The sequence below is a fragment of the Mastigoproctus giganteus genome, chromosome 6 (assembly GCF_048544385.1).
Source record: "Mastigoproctus giganteus isolate SK-2022 chromosome 6, ASM4854438v1, whole genome shotgun sequence".
Classification (NCBI taxonomy): domain Eukaryota; kingdom Metazoa; phylum Arthropoda; class Arachnida; order Uropygi; family Thelyphonidae; genus Mastigoproctus; species Mastigoproctus giganteus.
In genome coordinates, this window is record NC_143580.1 from 129,520,671 (window position 1) to 129,538,174 (window position 17,504).

At 39.0% G+C, this 17,504-nt stretch overlaps 1 protein-coding gene across 2 annotated transcripts in view; it reads left to right on the plus strand.

Annotated features, from left to right (window-relative positions):
* The window catches only part of LOC150084575 (uncharacterized), a 113,530-nt gene that overhangs the window by 42,483 nt on the left and 53,543 nt on the right, over nt 1–17,504 (plus strand). The gene's annotated exons all lie outside the window — the stretch shown is intronic.

Below are 17,504 nucleotides of genomic sequence, written 5' to 3' on the forward strand. Positions count from 1 at the left end.
GTTGGGCCCAGTGTTGTTTTCTGTATTTATCAGTGATATTGACAAAGCTATATCAGGGTTAATGTTAAAGTTTGCAGACGATGCACAGGATGGAATGGTTGTTAATGACAGTAATGATAGTATATAACTGCAACAGAATCTAGAAAGGTTGTGCAGATGGTCTGAGAGGTGGCAACTGAAGTGACAAATGTAAATTACTATATATTGGTAGCAGTAACCCCAGAGTAACATACCAACTGTGTGGTACTACAATCAGGGTAATTGTGCAGTCAGATATGAAGTTTTTTGAGCTGTGTAGACAGGCTGCAAGAGTAAGTCATGCTGTCTTGTCAATGATATTCAGAAATTTTTCTAGTATGGATAAGGAGGTGATTGTCCCCTTGTAGGGGTTTAGAGGGGAACAAGTATCCTGTGTGTTATCAGACACTCAGTCTAAAACACTGAGGGATCCAATATCTTTCTATTACAGAAGATTTAGGAGAAGTCCGGTTGGTCTGCCTCCCTAAAATCCACTCATGCACACCTCGATGGTAAGCCCTGTTACGTCACTTAAGTGGCAACGAACGTGTAGTGGTTCTCTTCAAGACGCCTGGTCAGTGTAAAGAGGAAAAGACCAAACCCTCCAGCATATGACAACATGACAAAACAAATGGCCCTCAGTCCCCAGCGGCTTTCACTCCCCCTCTTACGGCAGCGAGAGGATCAGAGTGGAAGCAGAGGGTGCTAAGAATCTCTGGGTATGACCAGGCTGCCATGTACGGAAACTGAACTTGGACTGTTACAACGTAAAATCACTCATTGGTGAAGACAGGATATTAGAGCTGGAAAAGGAATTAGAAAATGTGAATTGGAATATCATCGGTTTTGCTGAAACAAGAAGAAGAAATGAATCACTTATAAGTTTATGAAGTAGAAATCTGCTGTACACCAATGGAAACAATGAAAGGAGTGAAGGTAGAGTTGGGTTTCTGGTCCATAAAGATTTAAAAAAGAACATTTTGGAATTCAAAAGTTCATCACCAAGGGTGTCAAGACTAATACTCAAGATTTCTAAGAGGTACAATCTAAAGATTATAATGATTTATGCACCAACATCGAGCCACGATGATGAAGAGGTTGAAGAAATGTACAGCGAAATTGAGAGTCTTCTAGATGAGCAGAAAACCCACTACACTGTTATTATGGGGGACTTCAATGCTAAGGTAGGAAAAAGACAAAACCATGCAGAAAGGGGAACTATAGGAAATTTTGGAATTGTTGAAAGAAATGAAAGAGGTGAAAGACTTCTGGAATTTGCAGAATCTCAAGGATTGTCAGTAATGAACACTTTTTTCAAGAAAAGGATGAACAGAAAGTGGACATGGAAGAGCCCAAATGGATTAACAACTAATGAAATCGACTTCATCCTCACTAACAGAAGATATATCGTGAATGATGTTACAGTCCTGAACAAAGTAAATGTTGGAAGTGATCACAGAATGGTAAGATGAACATTTGATATAGATGTAAGAAAAGAAAGGAAAAAACTGACTTCAGTAAATAATACAAAGGTCTTTGAGATAACAGAAGAGGCGAAAAAGCAGTATGTACTGCAACTTAAGAACCATTTTGAGCTTCTGCAGATGGCTCAGGACCAAGCTATCGATGAGGAATATTACAACTTTCTGAAAGTGATAAAGCCCAAGAAATCTATAGGTAAAAAGAAATCCAAAAAAGAAAAAATTAGTCAAGAAACACTTGTCCTGATGAACCGAAGATGACAAATGAAGAGCAAGAAAAACATTGACAAGGAGAAAATTGAGTATACTGAGTTATGCAAAGCCATTAGAAAGAGACTCAGAGAGGACATTAGAAAATTGAACAAAAGAAAAGTAGAACAAGCATTAAGGGAAAACAAAGGATTTAAATCAGCAGCCATGAGCAGTAATACAGAAAGACAAATGATACTGAAACTGAAGAATAGCAATGGTGTACTTATAAACAGCAGAGAAGGCATAATTCAAATAGCAGAAGACTACTATAGAGAATTACAGAAGGAGTGAGGGAATGATGCCAGCAGTGGGGAAGATGGATTGCAAATTATCAACACATTAGACATACCCGATATTCTTCCTGATGAGGTAGAACATGCATTGAAGAAAGTGAAGAATCAGAATGCCCAAGTGGAAGATGAAGTTACTGTAGAGTTGTTTAAATTGGGAAGAAGATAACACAAAAACTGGCAAGGCTGTTCACAAAGTGCATTAGAAAAGGTGTGACGCCTAAGCAGTGGAATAATGCAATCATAGTTTTGCTGCATAAGAAAGGAGATAAATCAGAAATTGGAAATTATAGACCAATTAGCTTGTTATCCCACATCTACAAGTTGTTTACAAGGGTCATTACTAACAGATTAGAAAGAATACTTGATGAGAATCAACCGAAAGAGCAATCTGGTATTAGGACAGGGTTCTCAACTATGGATCACCTTCACATAATATCACAGCTAATGGAGAAAGCAAATGAATATAAAACGCCATTATGCCTGGCATTTGTGGATTATGAAAAGGCATTTGACTCCATACAGCATAAGGCAATGTTTCAGGCACTTGAAAGACAAGGCATAGATACCCACATATTATAATTTTGAAGAAAATATATGAGAATGCTACCTCCTTTATTACACAAAGACAGTAGGAAATTTAAAATCGAGAAAGGAATTTGACAAGGAGACCCAATATCTCTGAAGCTGTTTACTGCTGCCCTTGAGGAAGCTTTCAGAAGATTAGACTGGTCGCAGAAAGGAGTCAATGTGAATGGAGAGTACCTAAACCATTTACGATTTGCAGATGACATTGTGGTCATAAGCCACGATCCCAAAACAATTAGAGGAAAATCTTAAATGGTTATGCACAGTTAGTAAGAATTTTGGACTAAAGATGAATATGGCTAAAACAAAAGTAATGATGAACAAGTATGCCACAGAAAGGGAAATAATGATTGAAGGAGCAGTAATTGAAAAGGTGGAGTCATATACTTATCTGGGACAAGTTATTAGTTGTAATAATGATAAATGGCTGGAAGTCAATAGAAGAATAAATTTTGGATGGATAGCATTCAGGAAATATAGTCACATACTGAAGAGCAATATCTCAGTTTGTCCGAAACGTAAAATAATGAACCAATGTATACTCCCCACCATGACTTATGGAAGTGAAACTTGGGCACTCACCAAAAGAATGGAAGAGAAGCTGAGAACTACACAGCGAAGAATGGAACGAATTGTATTGGGAATCAGACTATTAGATAAGAAAAGAAATTCATGGATTAGGCAGCAAACTCAAGTAAAGGACATTCTTATCAAAACTAAAGAAGTAAAATGGTTTTGGGCAAGACACATAACTCGAAGACATGATGACAGATGGACTAAAAAAATAACAGAATTGTACCCAAGAGGAGCTAGAAGAAAACCTGGAAAACAAAGTGGAGATGGAAAAAATGAAATTCACGAGTTTGTGGGTAGTAAATGGATGGCCAGTGCTCAAAACAGAAGGAACTGGAAAATTGCTGGAGAGGCCTTCATCCTCCAGTGGATTGAAAATGGCTGATGATGATGATGTTCTCTTGTATAAGGCAATGGCCAGGCCACACCTTGAGAACTGCATTCAGATCTGGAGACCTCATTTTAGGAAGGATATAGAGCTGTTGGAATGAGTATAGAAAAGGGCAATAAGATTGTTGAGTGGAACAAAGGGTTGCTGTTACCAAGAAAGGCTTAATTCTGAAAATTGCAGCATTTGGAAGCTAGCCACGTGCTAGGTGATCTAATTGTGGTGTATAAGTGGTTTGAGCAAGCTCAATGCTGATGGGATTCTTCATCATGCTCAGATTACTCATCTGAGGGACATAAATTCAAATTGAAGAAAGGCAATTGCAGAATAATAGATGTGCAGAAATTTGCCTTTAGCCAGCAGGTGGTTGATTGTTGGAACAACTTCCATCTGTTGTAGTGGAGGTTGAAAACTTAAATGAGTTCAAGGCAGACCTAGAGAAGCATTTGGAGTGAATGGATGGGTGAAATGGGAAGGTGTTTTTTTTTTTTTTTCGTTGATGCTATATATAAGTTTGCTTTCTTGCATCATATGCCTCTACTAATGCATCATTCTTTTTCAATCAAAATAAACTTTATCACAGAACAATCTGTGATAAAGTTTATTTTCCAACTGTAAACAGTGCCTTATGTTGACAATTTTGCTGTATTTTATCATTCATGAGATATGAGAGTCATTGATAATCTTATATCCCGTAAATTTAGCTAACGGATTCAGTTTTTCATCACAGAAGACCGTTTGTGTACACTTCTGCTGCAAGTGTGATCTTCATCCTGATCTAGAATTAAGATTTGACCAAAACATCATTGTATTGGTAGCAAAAGCCAAATTCCTAGAAAGAAATTATTTTTGACAAGAAGCTGGCATTTCTCCAACATATTCATCAGCTAGGAAAAAGCTGTACAAAAGAGCTTAACATTATTCTATTTCACGGGATGTAGATCAGTGTACTCTACTTCGTCTCTGCCAAGCCGACCGGGCTAGCCGAGTGGGTAAAGTACCTGCCCGGCGACCCAAAGGTCGCGGGTTCGATTCCCGCCTCGGGCTTGGATCAAAGTACTGCAAAAACCTTGGGAGGTGCAATATGGCCACAGAAGCCGATGCGCCAACAACTACCAAATCAAAAAAAATCGTCTCTGCCATGCTTCTGTGCTCGAAACTTCGCTATAGTACCTTGTTGTAAGTTTCTGCTAGACATAGTGCACTTGGCTGGTTAGATCCAGTTCACTGTCAGACCATCTGTATTTCGTGCATCTCCTGTCTATCGTCCTTGCATTGAAGCAAATAATCATCTCTCTCTTCATTGTAAGTAGTTGTCTTTATAGTACCCTTTTGAATTGAACTCTGTGCCTGACCAGCCTATGTGGACCTCAGTTTTTAAGCCATGATGGTAACATTTGTACAACACTCATCTGACTGCCGCCTTGTAGGGTATTCGAATCCAAGGACTGTTAAGTGAGCTAAACATGATGGTAGACAATATTGTCAAATTACCTAGGCAATTCCTTCCCCCCCCCCCCCCCCCCCCCCCCCCCCGTTTGCTAAACTTTCAACTTGTAACTTCTCTTGTAAAATCAGGGAAATGGTGCTACACTGCCATCTGTCTTCTGGCAGTCCTTTGCAGCACATTGACTTCCTGCCAGAGTATATAGATTGCTTAAAGTCAGAATCATATGTGGGGAAACAGTATCCAGCTAGATTCCACAAGAAAGTAGCATGCTATGAAACTCATCCTTTATGACATCAGAGATATCCATTACCAAAGATACATAAATGCTAATTTGTCAATTGTGTTTCAGGCTTTATTAATGAGAGATATCATCCTCATCAGTTTTCTCATGAGTTCAGCAGATGCTTTATTCTCTCATCAAATTTGAATTTGGCATGCGCTTAAGCTGAATCCCAAGCCACATTGTGATCAGGGGAAATAAATTGTTACCAGCTGAACGGTCCTTTGAATTAGAAGAGAACTAATGTTTTGAGGGTAAGATAGGTTATGGTCTCTCTAATTAACTGATTATTCATTGGGGTCATTTGCCCCCACTTTTAATGACATCTTCTCCCTTCACTTGCTTGGATGTCCTGACCACCGAAGTAATGCATATGATTGATGGCTGATATGGGTACCAGAACATGATGCTGTTTATCAAGTAATTATCATGGTGTAATAGAGGTTTAAATTGTAGTTAGGATGTTAATATTTATTAAAAAAAAAAGGTTGGAATACCTTTTTTTAATAGATATTAAAATGAAATTGGTTTCCAAATTGGCAACTCTGTAACTTCTCTGGTAAACATCAGTAACAGCTCAACTGCTGGTTTGTACTCAGTAACTTTACTTTTTTTTGTTTTTTCCCACTTGTAACACACCTACACACTTCATAAATTAACTATTCTTCTCTTCTATATAATATGTACAAACTCATAGCAAGTGTAATTATGCTTTACTGCAAATGGGTTTTCATTACTCCTATTCAACCATCGTTCATTTCTCTTCTTTACTTGTAATTTTAACATTTTTTTTTTAAAGAACCTTCCTGTTTGGCAGTGCTACCCCTTGTTTAATTGCACTGGTGGCAAATTCCTATTCATGTAGCATTACAAACACACATGGTAATGGAAAATAATTCTGAAATAAATATATATATATATATATATATATATATCAAAAAAAGGCAAATTTTAATTATAACAACCAATAAGTTATGTAGGAGGATTCTAGTATATAAAGGTAAGTTACACATTTTCATTATTTTCTTAGCTGGTGATGATAATAACAAAATGGTTGTAATGTTTAGCACCAAGTTTAACCCACCAGTATGCCTGAGGGATCATCCTAAACTGTGTAATTTTTAACTTTCATGTTCTCTAACTACTTTATCTATGTGATTGAAACTCAGCCTACCTTAAACAAAATGTTTCCTTCGATTTCTTATCGAAAATTTGAGAAGTCTGTTCATTGTTGAGCAAACAGTTTGAGGAAAAATGAGGGATCGAATATGATATGCCAGTTAGATGCCATAGCTATACATGCATTGCATTGGGATTTATGCTAACCATAGTTTCCATCTATTACCAAACAGAATGTATTTTTAACGACATAGAAGAATTCCTGCAGATTCCTCCACCTCCATTTTTGCTTATTAGGGTATTTTTAACACACACACCATCTGCTACGAGGCACCCCATGTATAGACAGGTGAGGAAAGCTTATTGAGTTTCTTCTCAAAAAGCATTATCCTGCACTTCTGAACACAGGCGCTAATGGCCGACCGGGCTAGCCGGGTGGGTAAAGTGCCTGCCTGCCTGGCAACCCAAAGGTCACGGGTTCGAATACCGCCTCTGGCTTGGATCAAAGTACTGCAAAAAACCTTGGGAGGTGCACTATGGCTACAGAAGCCGATGTGGCAATAACTACCAAAAAAAAAAAACAAAAAAAAAACAGGCACTAATACCTACATTCACTTTGCAGCTGGAACACCCACAGTCTACAGACTTATCAGTTTTCTCTCTAACTGTTTTCAAGCATCTTTGTTGGTCAGTTTTGGATAACCTACTAAATTGTGACTGTCTGATTATCTGCAAAATAAAAACAACTGGTTCCACACACACACACACACAGAGAGAGAGAGAGAGAGAGAGAGAGAGAGAGAGAGAGAGATAGAGAGAGAGAGAGATTCACATGAAATGAAACATTTCCTAGGTGAATTGGGACTTATTCATTTTTAGTATATCTTTTGATGACCAAATTATGAAGTCTCAACCTATTGATTAGGTTACCAAACACATCACTAAACAGATTCTAACAGCTGCAATTATAGCATACCTAAAGCCCATACTGTTCCTTATAGATGTGCTAATTACTAAGTGGAACAATGCATTTCACTTTGCCAAAGAAAAAAAGAACAAAGTGTGGAACCTGTTCTGTAAGCACCAAACAACTAATAACCTAATTAATTTTAAAATAATTAAAGCAAAGGCACACATTGTCAGGAAGAAGGCAAAACAAAAGCCTCAGATCCAATTGGCTTTCATTATAATGAAGAATACAGATAGCAGAATAATGTGGCACAAAATTAAACTGAATGGTAAATTTACAATGGCATGCTCTCTGATTTTGAATTGGAATGGATAGTATCTTTCATCTCCAGTGGAAAAAGCGAAATTCTGTGGCAGAAACTTTTGCCCAATATATCTGCACATGGATCATCCCTTCAAGATGATAAAATAAAAGCTGAGCATTGCAAATTAAATTTCAGTATGCCTTCTTTTCCATATCAGCATTCTCCCCAGAAACTTTTGCCAGCCAGGTGGCATTATGAAGTTGCCCGGTGGGGAAGTGTGTAATACTTAGCAATATTATAAAATTTTCTGTTATTTATAAATGTGACTTAAGTGATCCAGAGCAACAGTTAATTGCATAATTTAACATTATATGCTCCTGTCACATTGACCTCTATTGCATAGTTTGTTCAAATTAATATTGATCAAGATCAGTGAGCAGTACCATATGGTACCGCAAGAATTGCTTAAATTTTAGCTGGGCAGGCAGTTAAATTCACCGGGCGGTGTGCCCATTCAATAGGTCCTGGGGAGAAAACTGCATATAATCAACTCTTCACAATGTCTGAACTCCAAGAATCCCTAAGCAGATCAGTAAACAGAATTTCTAGCACTGATGGGATTTGTTATATCATGCTTTAACACATAGGGAATAAAGTACTGAACTTGATACTGTTTTTTTCTTAACATGTTTTCACTGATAGCAACTATCCCAACTTATGAATCATTCAATAGTTGTAGCCTTCCCTAAACTCGAAAAAGACCAGATCAATCCAATTAATAATTGGTCAGTATTCCTTGCCAGTTGCTTAGGTAAGATATTTTTAAAAGATCATTCATATTCAGTTGTTAGAGTACTGTAATTGCAGGCTTTCACGAACAAGAATCAGTATGCTTTCTGAAAAATTGATCCACATTAGATCTTTTGGTCAAGGTGTAATCAAACATACAAATACTTTCATCCAAAATCTTGTCATGGTGTACCTGGACATTGAGATAGTCTCTGATACTAACTCAATCATGAAGTATCCTATACCTGGCAATATTGAATTCTTCAGAATCTATATTCCAGAGGATTTTACATTTGGCTATTATTAATCATAGAAAATTTCCTTCAAAGTAGAACTTTTCAAGTGAGTTACTGTAATACCTTTTCACAACCTGTAGTACAGATGGAATATATTACACAAGGATCAGTGCTCAGTGCCACACTCTCTGCAGTAAGAATAAATGATATAGTTTGGAACAAAATGAAACAGATCTGGGAGTGATTGTGCAGTCAGATATGAAGTTTTCTGCGCAATGCAGACAGGCTGCCAGGTCAGGTCATGGGGTTTTGTCAATGATATATAGGAATTTTGCTAGCAGGGAAATGAAGGTGATTGTTCCTCTGTATAAGGCAATGGTCAAGCCACGCCTTGAGTACTGCATACAGGTCTGGAGGCCTCATTTTAGGAAATGTAGATTTGCTTGAACAGAGAAGGGCAACAAGGATGTAGATTTGCTTGTACAGAGAAGGGCAACAAGATTGGTGAGGGGAATGAAGGGATCCTCTTACCAAGAGAGGCTTAAGTACTGCAAATTGCAGTGGCTGAGACTAGGCATGGTGATCTCATTGTGGTGTATAAGGCCTTGAATGGGTTGAGCAAGCTGAATTCTGATGGGATCCTTCCTTGTTCAGATTATTAGCATTAGCATTGGTAGAGGCATTTGATGCAAGAAAGCAAGCTTATGCAGCACCAGCCAAAAAAAAAAAAAAAATAAATAAATAAAAAATAAAAAAATAACCACTTCCACTTCACCCCTCTGTTCGTTCGAAATACCTGTCCAGCTGAGCCTTAAACTTATTTAGGCTATCAATTTCCATGACAAGGGATGGAAGTTTATTCCACCAACCAACCCAACCAACCAATCACCCGCTGGCTAAAGGCAAATTTCCTCATGTCTATCCTACATCTGTCTTTTCTCAATTTGAATTTATGCCCTCTCAGGTGATTATTCTGAGCAAGAGGAAGAATCCCATCAGCATTGAGCATGCTCAAACCATTCAAGGCTTTATACACCTCTATCAGATCACCTCGCCGGTGCCTAGTCTCCAGACAGTGTAATTTGCAAAACTTAAGCCTTCCTTCGTAAGAGCACCCCTTTGTCCCGTTCGCTAATCTTGTTGCCCTTCTCTGTACTCGTTCCAGCATCTCTACATCCTTCTTGAAATGAGGCCTCCAGACCTGTATACAGTACTCTAGGTGTGGTCTGACCATTGCCTTATACAAGGGAATAATCACCTCCTTATCCCTGCTAGAAAAATTCCTATATATCATCGACAATACACCATGAGCTACTCTTGCTGCCCATCTGCACTGTTCAGAAAACTTCATATCTGCCTGCACAACCACCCTCAGGTCCCTTTCATTCTCTACCACTGTCAGTGTAGTACCACAGAGTTGATACGTTGCTCTGGGGTTGCTGTTTCCCATATGTAGTACTTTACATTTGTCAATGTTAAACTTCATTTGCCACCTCTCAGCCCATCTGCTCAACCTTTCCAGATCCTGTTGCAGTAGCATAGTGTCAGTAGTGTCCTTGACAACCCTGCCAACCTTCGTATCATCGGCAAACTTGGACATTAAGCTTGATATACCATAATCAATATCATTTATAAATACAGAAAACAATAATGGACCCAATACTGAACCCTGAGGGACTCCACTAATAACATTAGTCCACGATGAGCAGTGTCCGTTGATTACCACTCTCTGTCTACTCCCCCTCAACCACCCCTTTATCCACAGCAGCAATTTGCCTCCAATGCCACACTGCTCCAATTTTTGCAGCAGTCTTCCATGTGCAACAGTATCAAAAGCCTTTCTAAGATCCAAGTATATAATATCAAAGTTATTCCCTGCATCCAGTTCTTTTGTGACTGCATCATAGTATCCAATCAAATTGGTCAGGCAAGACTTCCCCTTAACAAAACCATGCTGTGTCTGAGCTATGACTGAAGTCTTGTCTAGATGATCCTGCAGTGCTTCTTTAACCAGTGCCTCCATTAATTTTCCAGGAACAGAAGTTAAACTAACAGGTCTATAATTATTTGTGTTGCCCTTTGATCCTCCTTTGTGAATTGGGGTTACATTTGCACATCTCCAGTCCATGGGTACTTCCCCTGAGTCCAAGGAAGCTCTCGTAATTATGGCTAAGGGTTTGCTTACTTCCTTTGCTGCTTCCTTTAATATAACTGGATAGATCCCATCCACCACAGGTGCCTTTCTTGTATTTATCTTCAACAATTTCTCCTCCACTTTACTCTCAGTTATTACAAGATTCTCTAGCTTACTGCCAGAGTTGAATACACCTCTGGCATTCCCCTCGCTGAATAACTCCTCATGTGTGAATGTTGATGCAAAATATTCATTCAGTTTGTTAGCTACCTGAGCAGGATCATCAACAGTTGACCCATCGATATCAAGTGGACCAATCTGATTCATCCCCTTCCTTCTAGAGTTTACATAAGAAAAGAACTCTTTGCTGTTTTTCTTTGCATTCCTTGCCAAAGATTTCTCGTTACCTCCTTTGTAACTTGGTTACAGATCAACTTGTATCTATCATAGGCTTCTGTGTCATATGTTAATTTGTATGTATCCCATGCATTTTTCTTCTCTGCCATATGTCTCATTAGTTCATCTGACATTCACTTAGGCCTAAACCTTGAACAATATTTCTTAGTTGGTATGTAAAGCCTAGTAGCTTCCAAGATAAGTTCTTTGAATGCTTCCCATTTTTAATTTGCTGTTGGTAACATCATGTTGATCCCACTGTATTGAATTTAAATACTGTCTTAGTCCATCGTAGTCGCCTTTACGAACGCAATAACCCTTCCCTTTACCCCTAATGGTAGTTACCTCTTTGAGTAAATCCCACTTCGGCACACTGTGATCACTGCCACCTAGTGGTTCATTTACCTGCAGATTCTTAATGCATGAAGAATCACTACTGATAATCAAATCAAGAGTATTACTCCCTCTAGTTGCCTCCCGAACATGCTGATGTGGAAAACAATCATCCAATAAATCCACAAAAGCCTTGCTATTTTGTGAGTGACCAGCCCCCAAATTCCAGTCAATATCTGGGAAATTGAAATCCTCCATTATAATACTCTCTGATTTACTGGCCCATTCTATTTCCACGTACAGTTTCTTATTACACTCATCAGAGTCATTAGGCTTATAGCACACTCCTACTCTCAATTTTGATCTCCCAATGCTTATGTCACACCAAACTGACTCGACACTGCACTGTCCAGCAATGTCGACTGGCTTCACTTCCTTGGATTTTATGTATTTCTTAACTAATAGCATAACCCCTCCTCCCTTCCTACCCTGTCTATCCTTTCTGTAGACATTGTACTCCCCAAATTCCAGTTCTGCATTCCTTATATCTGTGTGACACAACGTCTCTGAAATCCCCACAGTATCTGCCTTTGATGTTTTGAGCAATACCTCAAATTCATCAAATTTATTTACTAAACTCCTAGCATTGGTGTGCACGCAAGTATACATGCACCTGTTATTTTTCTTAGCTACCCTATTATGAACCTAAGGGGGCATAATTTCAAATTAAGAAAAGACAGATGTAGAATAGATGTGCTGAAATTTGCCTTTAGCCAGCAGGTGGTTAATTGCTGGAACAAACTTCCATCTGTCGTTGTGGAAGTTGATAGGTTAAATAAATTTAAGGAGGAACTGGACAGGCATTTGGAGGGAATGGTGTGATTTTTTTTTTTTTTTTTTTTTGGCTGATGCTGCATAAGCTCATACACTTGCTTTCTTGAATCACATGCCACTACTACTACATTCATAATGACATTGACATCTACCTGTGTGTTGATAATTTTGCAATGTCTTGCCACTTCCAGAATACATATTCCGTTGAAACAACAGCTACAGCTCTCAATAGAGTAAAGTAGAATAGAATTTGAAATATAGCTGGCAACCATGTAATGGTTACCAGCTATATAAATATGAAAAACTGGAAAGGAAGCCACAAGCTTTTGCTGCACTGGCAAAAAAAAAAAAAAAAATCCCTAAGCAGATAAGAAAATAAAAATTATATGCTTCCCTCCTCACACAGGTAACTAGTTGACCTTTGAATTTATTCAAACTGTCAGCCTGAACTACCTGGGAGAACAACTTGTTCGAGCAATCAGTGTCTCACTGACTAAAAGAGAACTTCCTACAGTCTAATCTAAATTTTAACCACTGTAATTTGAATTTATCACTCCTAGTTCTGGAATTCCTTATAACAGTGAGAATTACCTATTAATTTTACTAATCCCTCTCAGAGTCTTATAAACCTCAATCAGGTTACCTCTGAGGTGCCTGGTTGCCAAGCTCTGTAGCCCACATAATCAGACTTTCCTCATACTGTCATTCTTCTGCTGGTCTCACCATTCGAGTTGCCCTTATTTGGACCCATTCAAGAAGCTTAATGTCTTTTTTAAGATGAGGTCTCCATACTTGACGCAGTATTCCAATATGGTCTTACAATTGCCTTGTATGACCTCCCTATCTCTAAAGGATAGCGTTTGATAAATCAGTAGGATACCATGGGTTTTCATGGCTGCCTGTTTACACTGTCCAGAACACTTCATATATGCCTGTATTGTAACTCCCAGATTCCTTTCGTGCTACTCCTCCTCCACTGTTTTTTATCCATCTCCACCAAGTACATAATATATAAAACATAGCTGCCACTTCTCCGAACATCTTTGAAGTTTGTTTGGCACTGATCATTAGCATTAGTAGAGGCATACGATGCAAGAAAGCAAGCAGCTTATGCAGCATCAGCCAAAAAAAAAAAAAAATTCTCCCGTTTCACTCCACTCCTTCATTCGTTCCAAATGCGTCTCCAGCTCAGCCTTAAATTTATTTAGGCTATCAACTTCTACAACAAAAGATGGAAGTCTGTTCCACCAATCAACTACCAGCTGGCTAAAGGCAAATTTCTGCACATCCATTCTACAACTGTCTTTCCTCAATTTGAATCTGTGCCCCCCTCAGGTTCTTAATCTGAGCAAGAGGAAGAATCCCATCAGCATTGAGCTTGCTCAAGACATTCAAGGCCTTATACACCTCAATCAGATCACTTTGCACCTGCAAAGTGATCTGATCTACCCTCCGGCACTGCAATTTGCAGAACTTAAGCATTTCTTGGTAAAAGCATCCCTTTGTTCCCCTCACCAATCTAGTTGCCCTACTTTGTACTCGTCCTAGCAACTCTACATCCTTCCTAAAATGAGGCCTTCAGACCTCTGTACACAGTGCTCTAGGTGTCGCCTGACCATTGCCTTGTATAACAGGATAATCACCTCCCTGTCCCTGTTAGCAAAATCCCTTTATATCATTGACAAGACTCCATGACCTGCCCTGGCAGTCCATCTGCACTGCTCACACTGATCAGCTAACTTCATATTCGATTGTACAATTATGTACAGGTCATTTTCACTTTCCACTTCCCTGAGTGTAGTACCACACAGTTGGTACGTTTCTCTTCGGTTATTGCTACCCATATGCAGTACTTTGCATTTGTCAATGTTAAACTTCAGTTGCCACTTCTCAACCCATTTGCCAACTTATCTAGATCCAGTTGGAGTAGCATACCGTCTTTACTGTCGTTAACAACCCTGCTACCTTTGTATCATCTGCAAACTTGGACATTAAACCTGATATACCTTCATCAATATCATTGATAAATATACAAAACAACAATGGGACCAACACCGAACTCTGGGGAACACCACTAATAACAATTCTCGAAGAGCAGCGTTCATTGATTACCGCTCTCTGTCGTCTCCCACTCAACCATCCCTTTATCCATTGTAGAAACTTACCTTTATTTTTTTTTTTACCCTTAATGCCATACCTCTCCAATTTGTACAGCAGTTTTTCATGTCCAAGTATATGATATCAAAATTATTTTTGGCATTCAGTTCCTTTGTGACCACATCATAGTATCCAATTAAATTGATCAGAAAAGACCTCCCTTTAACAAACCCATGGTGTGCGTGCGTGCATGTTTGTGTGTGTGTGTGTGTTAACTATTACTGCAGTCTTGTCTAGATGTCCTGCAATGCTTCTTTAATCAGTGATTCCATTGTTTTCTCTGGAAACCAAGTTAAACTAACAGGTCTATAATTACTTGTGTCACCTTTTGAACTCCCTTTGTGAATTGGTGATACATTTGCACACCTCCTTTCCAAGGGGACCTACCCTGAGTCCAAGGAAGCTCTAATAATTGTGGCTAAAGGTTTGCTTACTTCTCTGTTGCCTCCTTTAATATAACTGAATAGATCCCATCCACCCCAGGTGCCTTTTTTATGCTTAACTTCAGCAATTTCTCCTCCACTTTGCTCTCAGTTAAATCACTTAGCTCCCTGTTAAAGTGTGATAAACTTCTGGCACTCCCCTCATTGAATAACTCCTCATGTGCAAATGTAGATGCAAAATACTCATTCAGTTTATCAGCTACCTGAGCATGATCATCTATAGTCAAACCACCCATGTTAAGTGATCCAATCTGATTCATTCCTTTCTTTCTAAAGTTTACATAAGTAAAGAACTCTTTGCTGTTTTTCTTTGCATACTTTGCCAAGGATTTCTCCTAATCTGCCTTCACCTGCTTAACCTCCTTTGTGACTTGATTACAGACTAGTTTATATCTGACAAAGGCTTCTGTGTCACCTGATGCTTTATATGCATCCCATACATTTTTCTTCTTTGCCACAAGCCTCATTAGTTCATCTGACATCCATTTAGGATGTCAGATCCCTTGAACAGTATTTCCTAGTTGGAATGAAAAGCCTAGTAACGATTCATTCATGACTCTGCCAATCTTTTCGTCATCTGCAAATTTTGACATCACGCCTTCTCATCCCTTCATCAATGTCGTTTATGAAAATGACATTGACGAAGAGAAACAACAGTGGTCCAAGATCTGATCCTTGAGGAACCCCACTCCTTACATTACACCAATATGAAGAATATCCATTAATCATAACCCTCTGTCTTCTGCTTGGCAGCCACCTAGTAATCCATCTTAGAATCTTACAAGTAATCTGAACTTGTTCAAGTTTATATAGTAAACTCTCTTGAGAGACGGAGTCAAATGCTTTGCTGAAATTCAAATAAACTATGGTGAAATTGTTCCCTAAATCCAGCTCATGAGTAACTGTGTCAAAATAGCCTACTAAGTTAGTTAAGCATGATTTATCCTTAACAAAGCCATGTTGTGCATCCTTTAGAATGTCATATCTATCTAAATGTCCCTGGATTGCACTCTTAATCATTTCCTCTAAGATATTTCCTGCCATTGACGTCAGAGCAACCAGTCTTTAGTTACCAACTTCATTCTTAGAACCGCTTTTATACATTGGCGATACATTGGCACTTCTCCAATCCATGGGAATCTTCCCAGAGTCCAAACCTCAATGGTTCAGTACACTCCCTTGCACTCTCCCTCAAAACTGCAGGGTATATGCCATCAGAACTCTTGGGGCCATTTTTTTTTAATAAACAATAATCTGTAATTATGACATCACTAATTTCATATGGCTCAGTCTCACATGCACAGTCTCTTCTCAGAATGAAGGTTCTTTCATCAATAAAGACAGATGCAAAATACCTATTCAATTCATTAGCATTAGCATTAGTAGAGGCATTTGATGCAAGAAAGCAAGCTTATGCAGCATCAGCCAAAAAAAAAAAAAAAAAAAAAAAAAAAGAAAACCCACTTCCACTTCACCCCTCTGTTCGTTCCAAATACCTGTCCAGCTGAGCCTTAAACTTATTTAGGCTATCAACCTCCACCACAAGGGATGGAAGTCTGTTCCACCAACCAACCACCCGCTGGCTAAAGGCAAATTTCCTCACGTCTATCCTACATCTGTCTTTCCTCAATTTGAATTTATACCCTCTCAGGTGATTTTTCTGAGCTAGAGGAAGAATCCCATCAGCATTGAGCATGCTTAAACCATTCAAGGCTTTATACACCTCTATCAGATCACCTCGCTGGTGCCTAGTCTCCAGACACTGTAATTTGCAAAACTTAAGCCTTTCTTCGTAAGAGCACCCCTTTGTTCCAATTACTAATCTTGTTGCCCTTCTCTGTACTCGTTCCAGCAGCTCTACATCCTTCTTGAAATGAGACCTCCAGACCTGTATACAGTACTCTAGGTGTGGCCTGACCATTGCCTACATCAATGGAATAATCACCTCCTTATCCCTGCTGGAAAAATTCCTGTATATCATTGACAATACTCCATGAGCTACTCTTGCAGCCCATCTGCACTGCTCAGAGAACTTCATATCTGCCTGCACAACCACCCCCAAGTCCCTTTCATTCTCTACCACTGTCAGTGTAGTACCACAGAGTTGATACGTTGCTCTGGGGTTGCTGTTTCCCATATGTAGTACTTTACATTTGTCAATGTTAAACTTCATTTGCCACCTCTCAGCCCATCTGCTCAACCTTTCCAGATCCTGTTGCAGTAGCATAGTGTCAGTAGTGTCCTTGACAACCCTGCCAACCTTCGTATCATCGGCAAACTTGGACATTAAGCTTGATATACCATCATCAATATCATTTATAAATACAGAAAACAATAATGGACCCAACACTGAGCCCTGAGGGACTCCACTAAGAACATTAGTCCACGATGAGCAGTGTCCGTTGATTACCACTCTCTGTCTTCTCCCCCTCAACCACCCCTTTATCCATAGCAGCAATTTGCCTCCAATGTCACACTGCTCCAATTTGTGTAGCAGTCTTCCATGTGCAACAGTATCAAAAGCCTTTC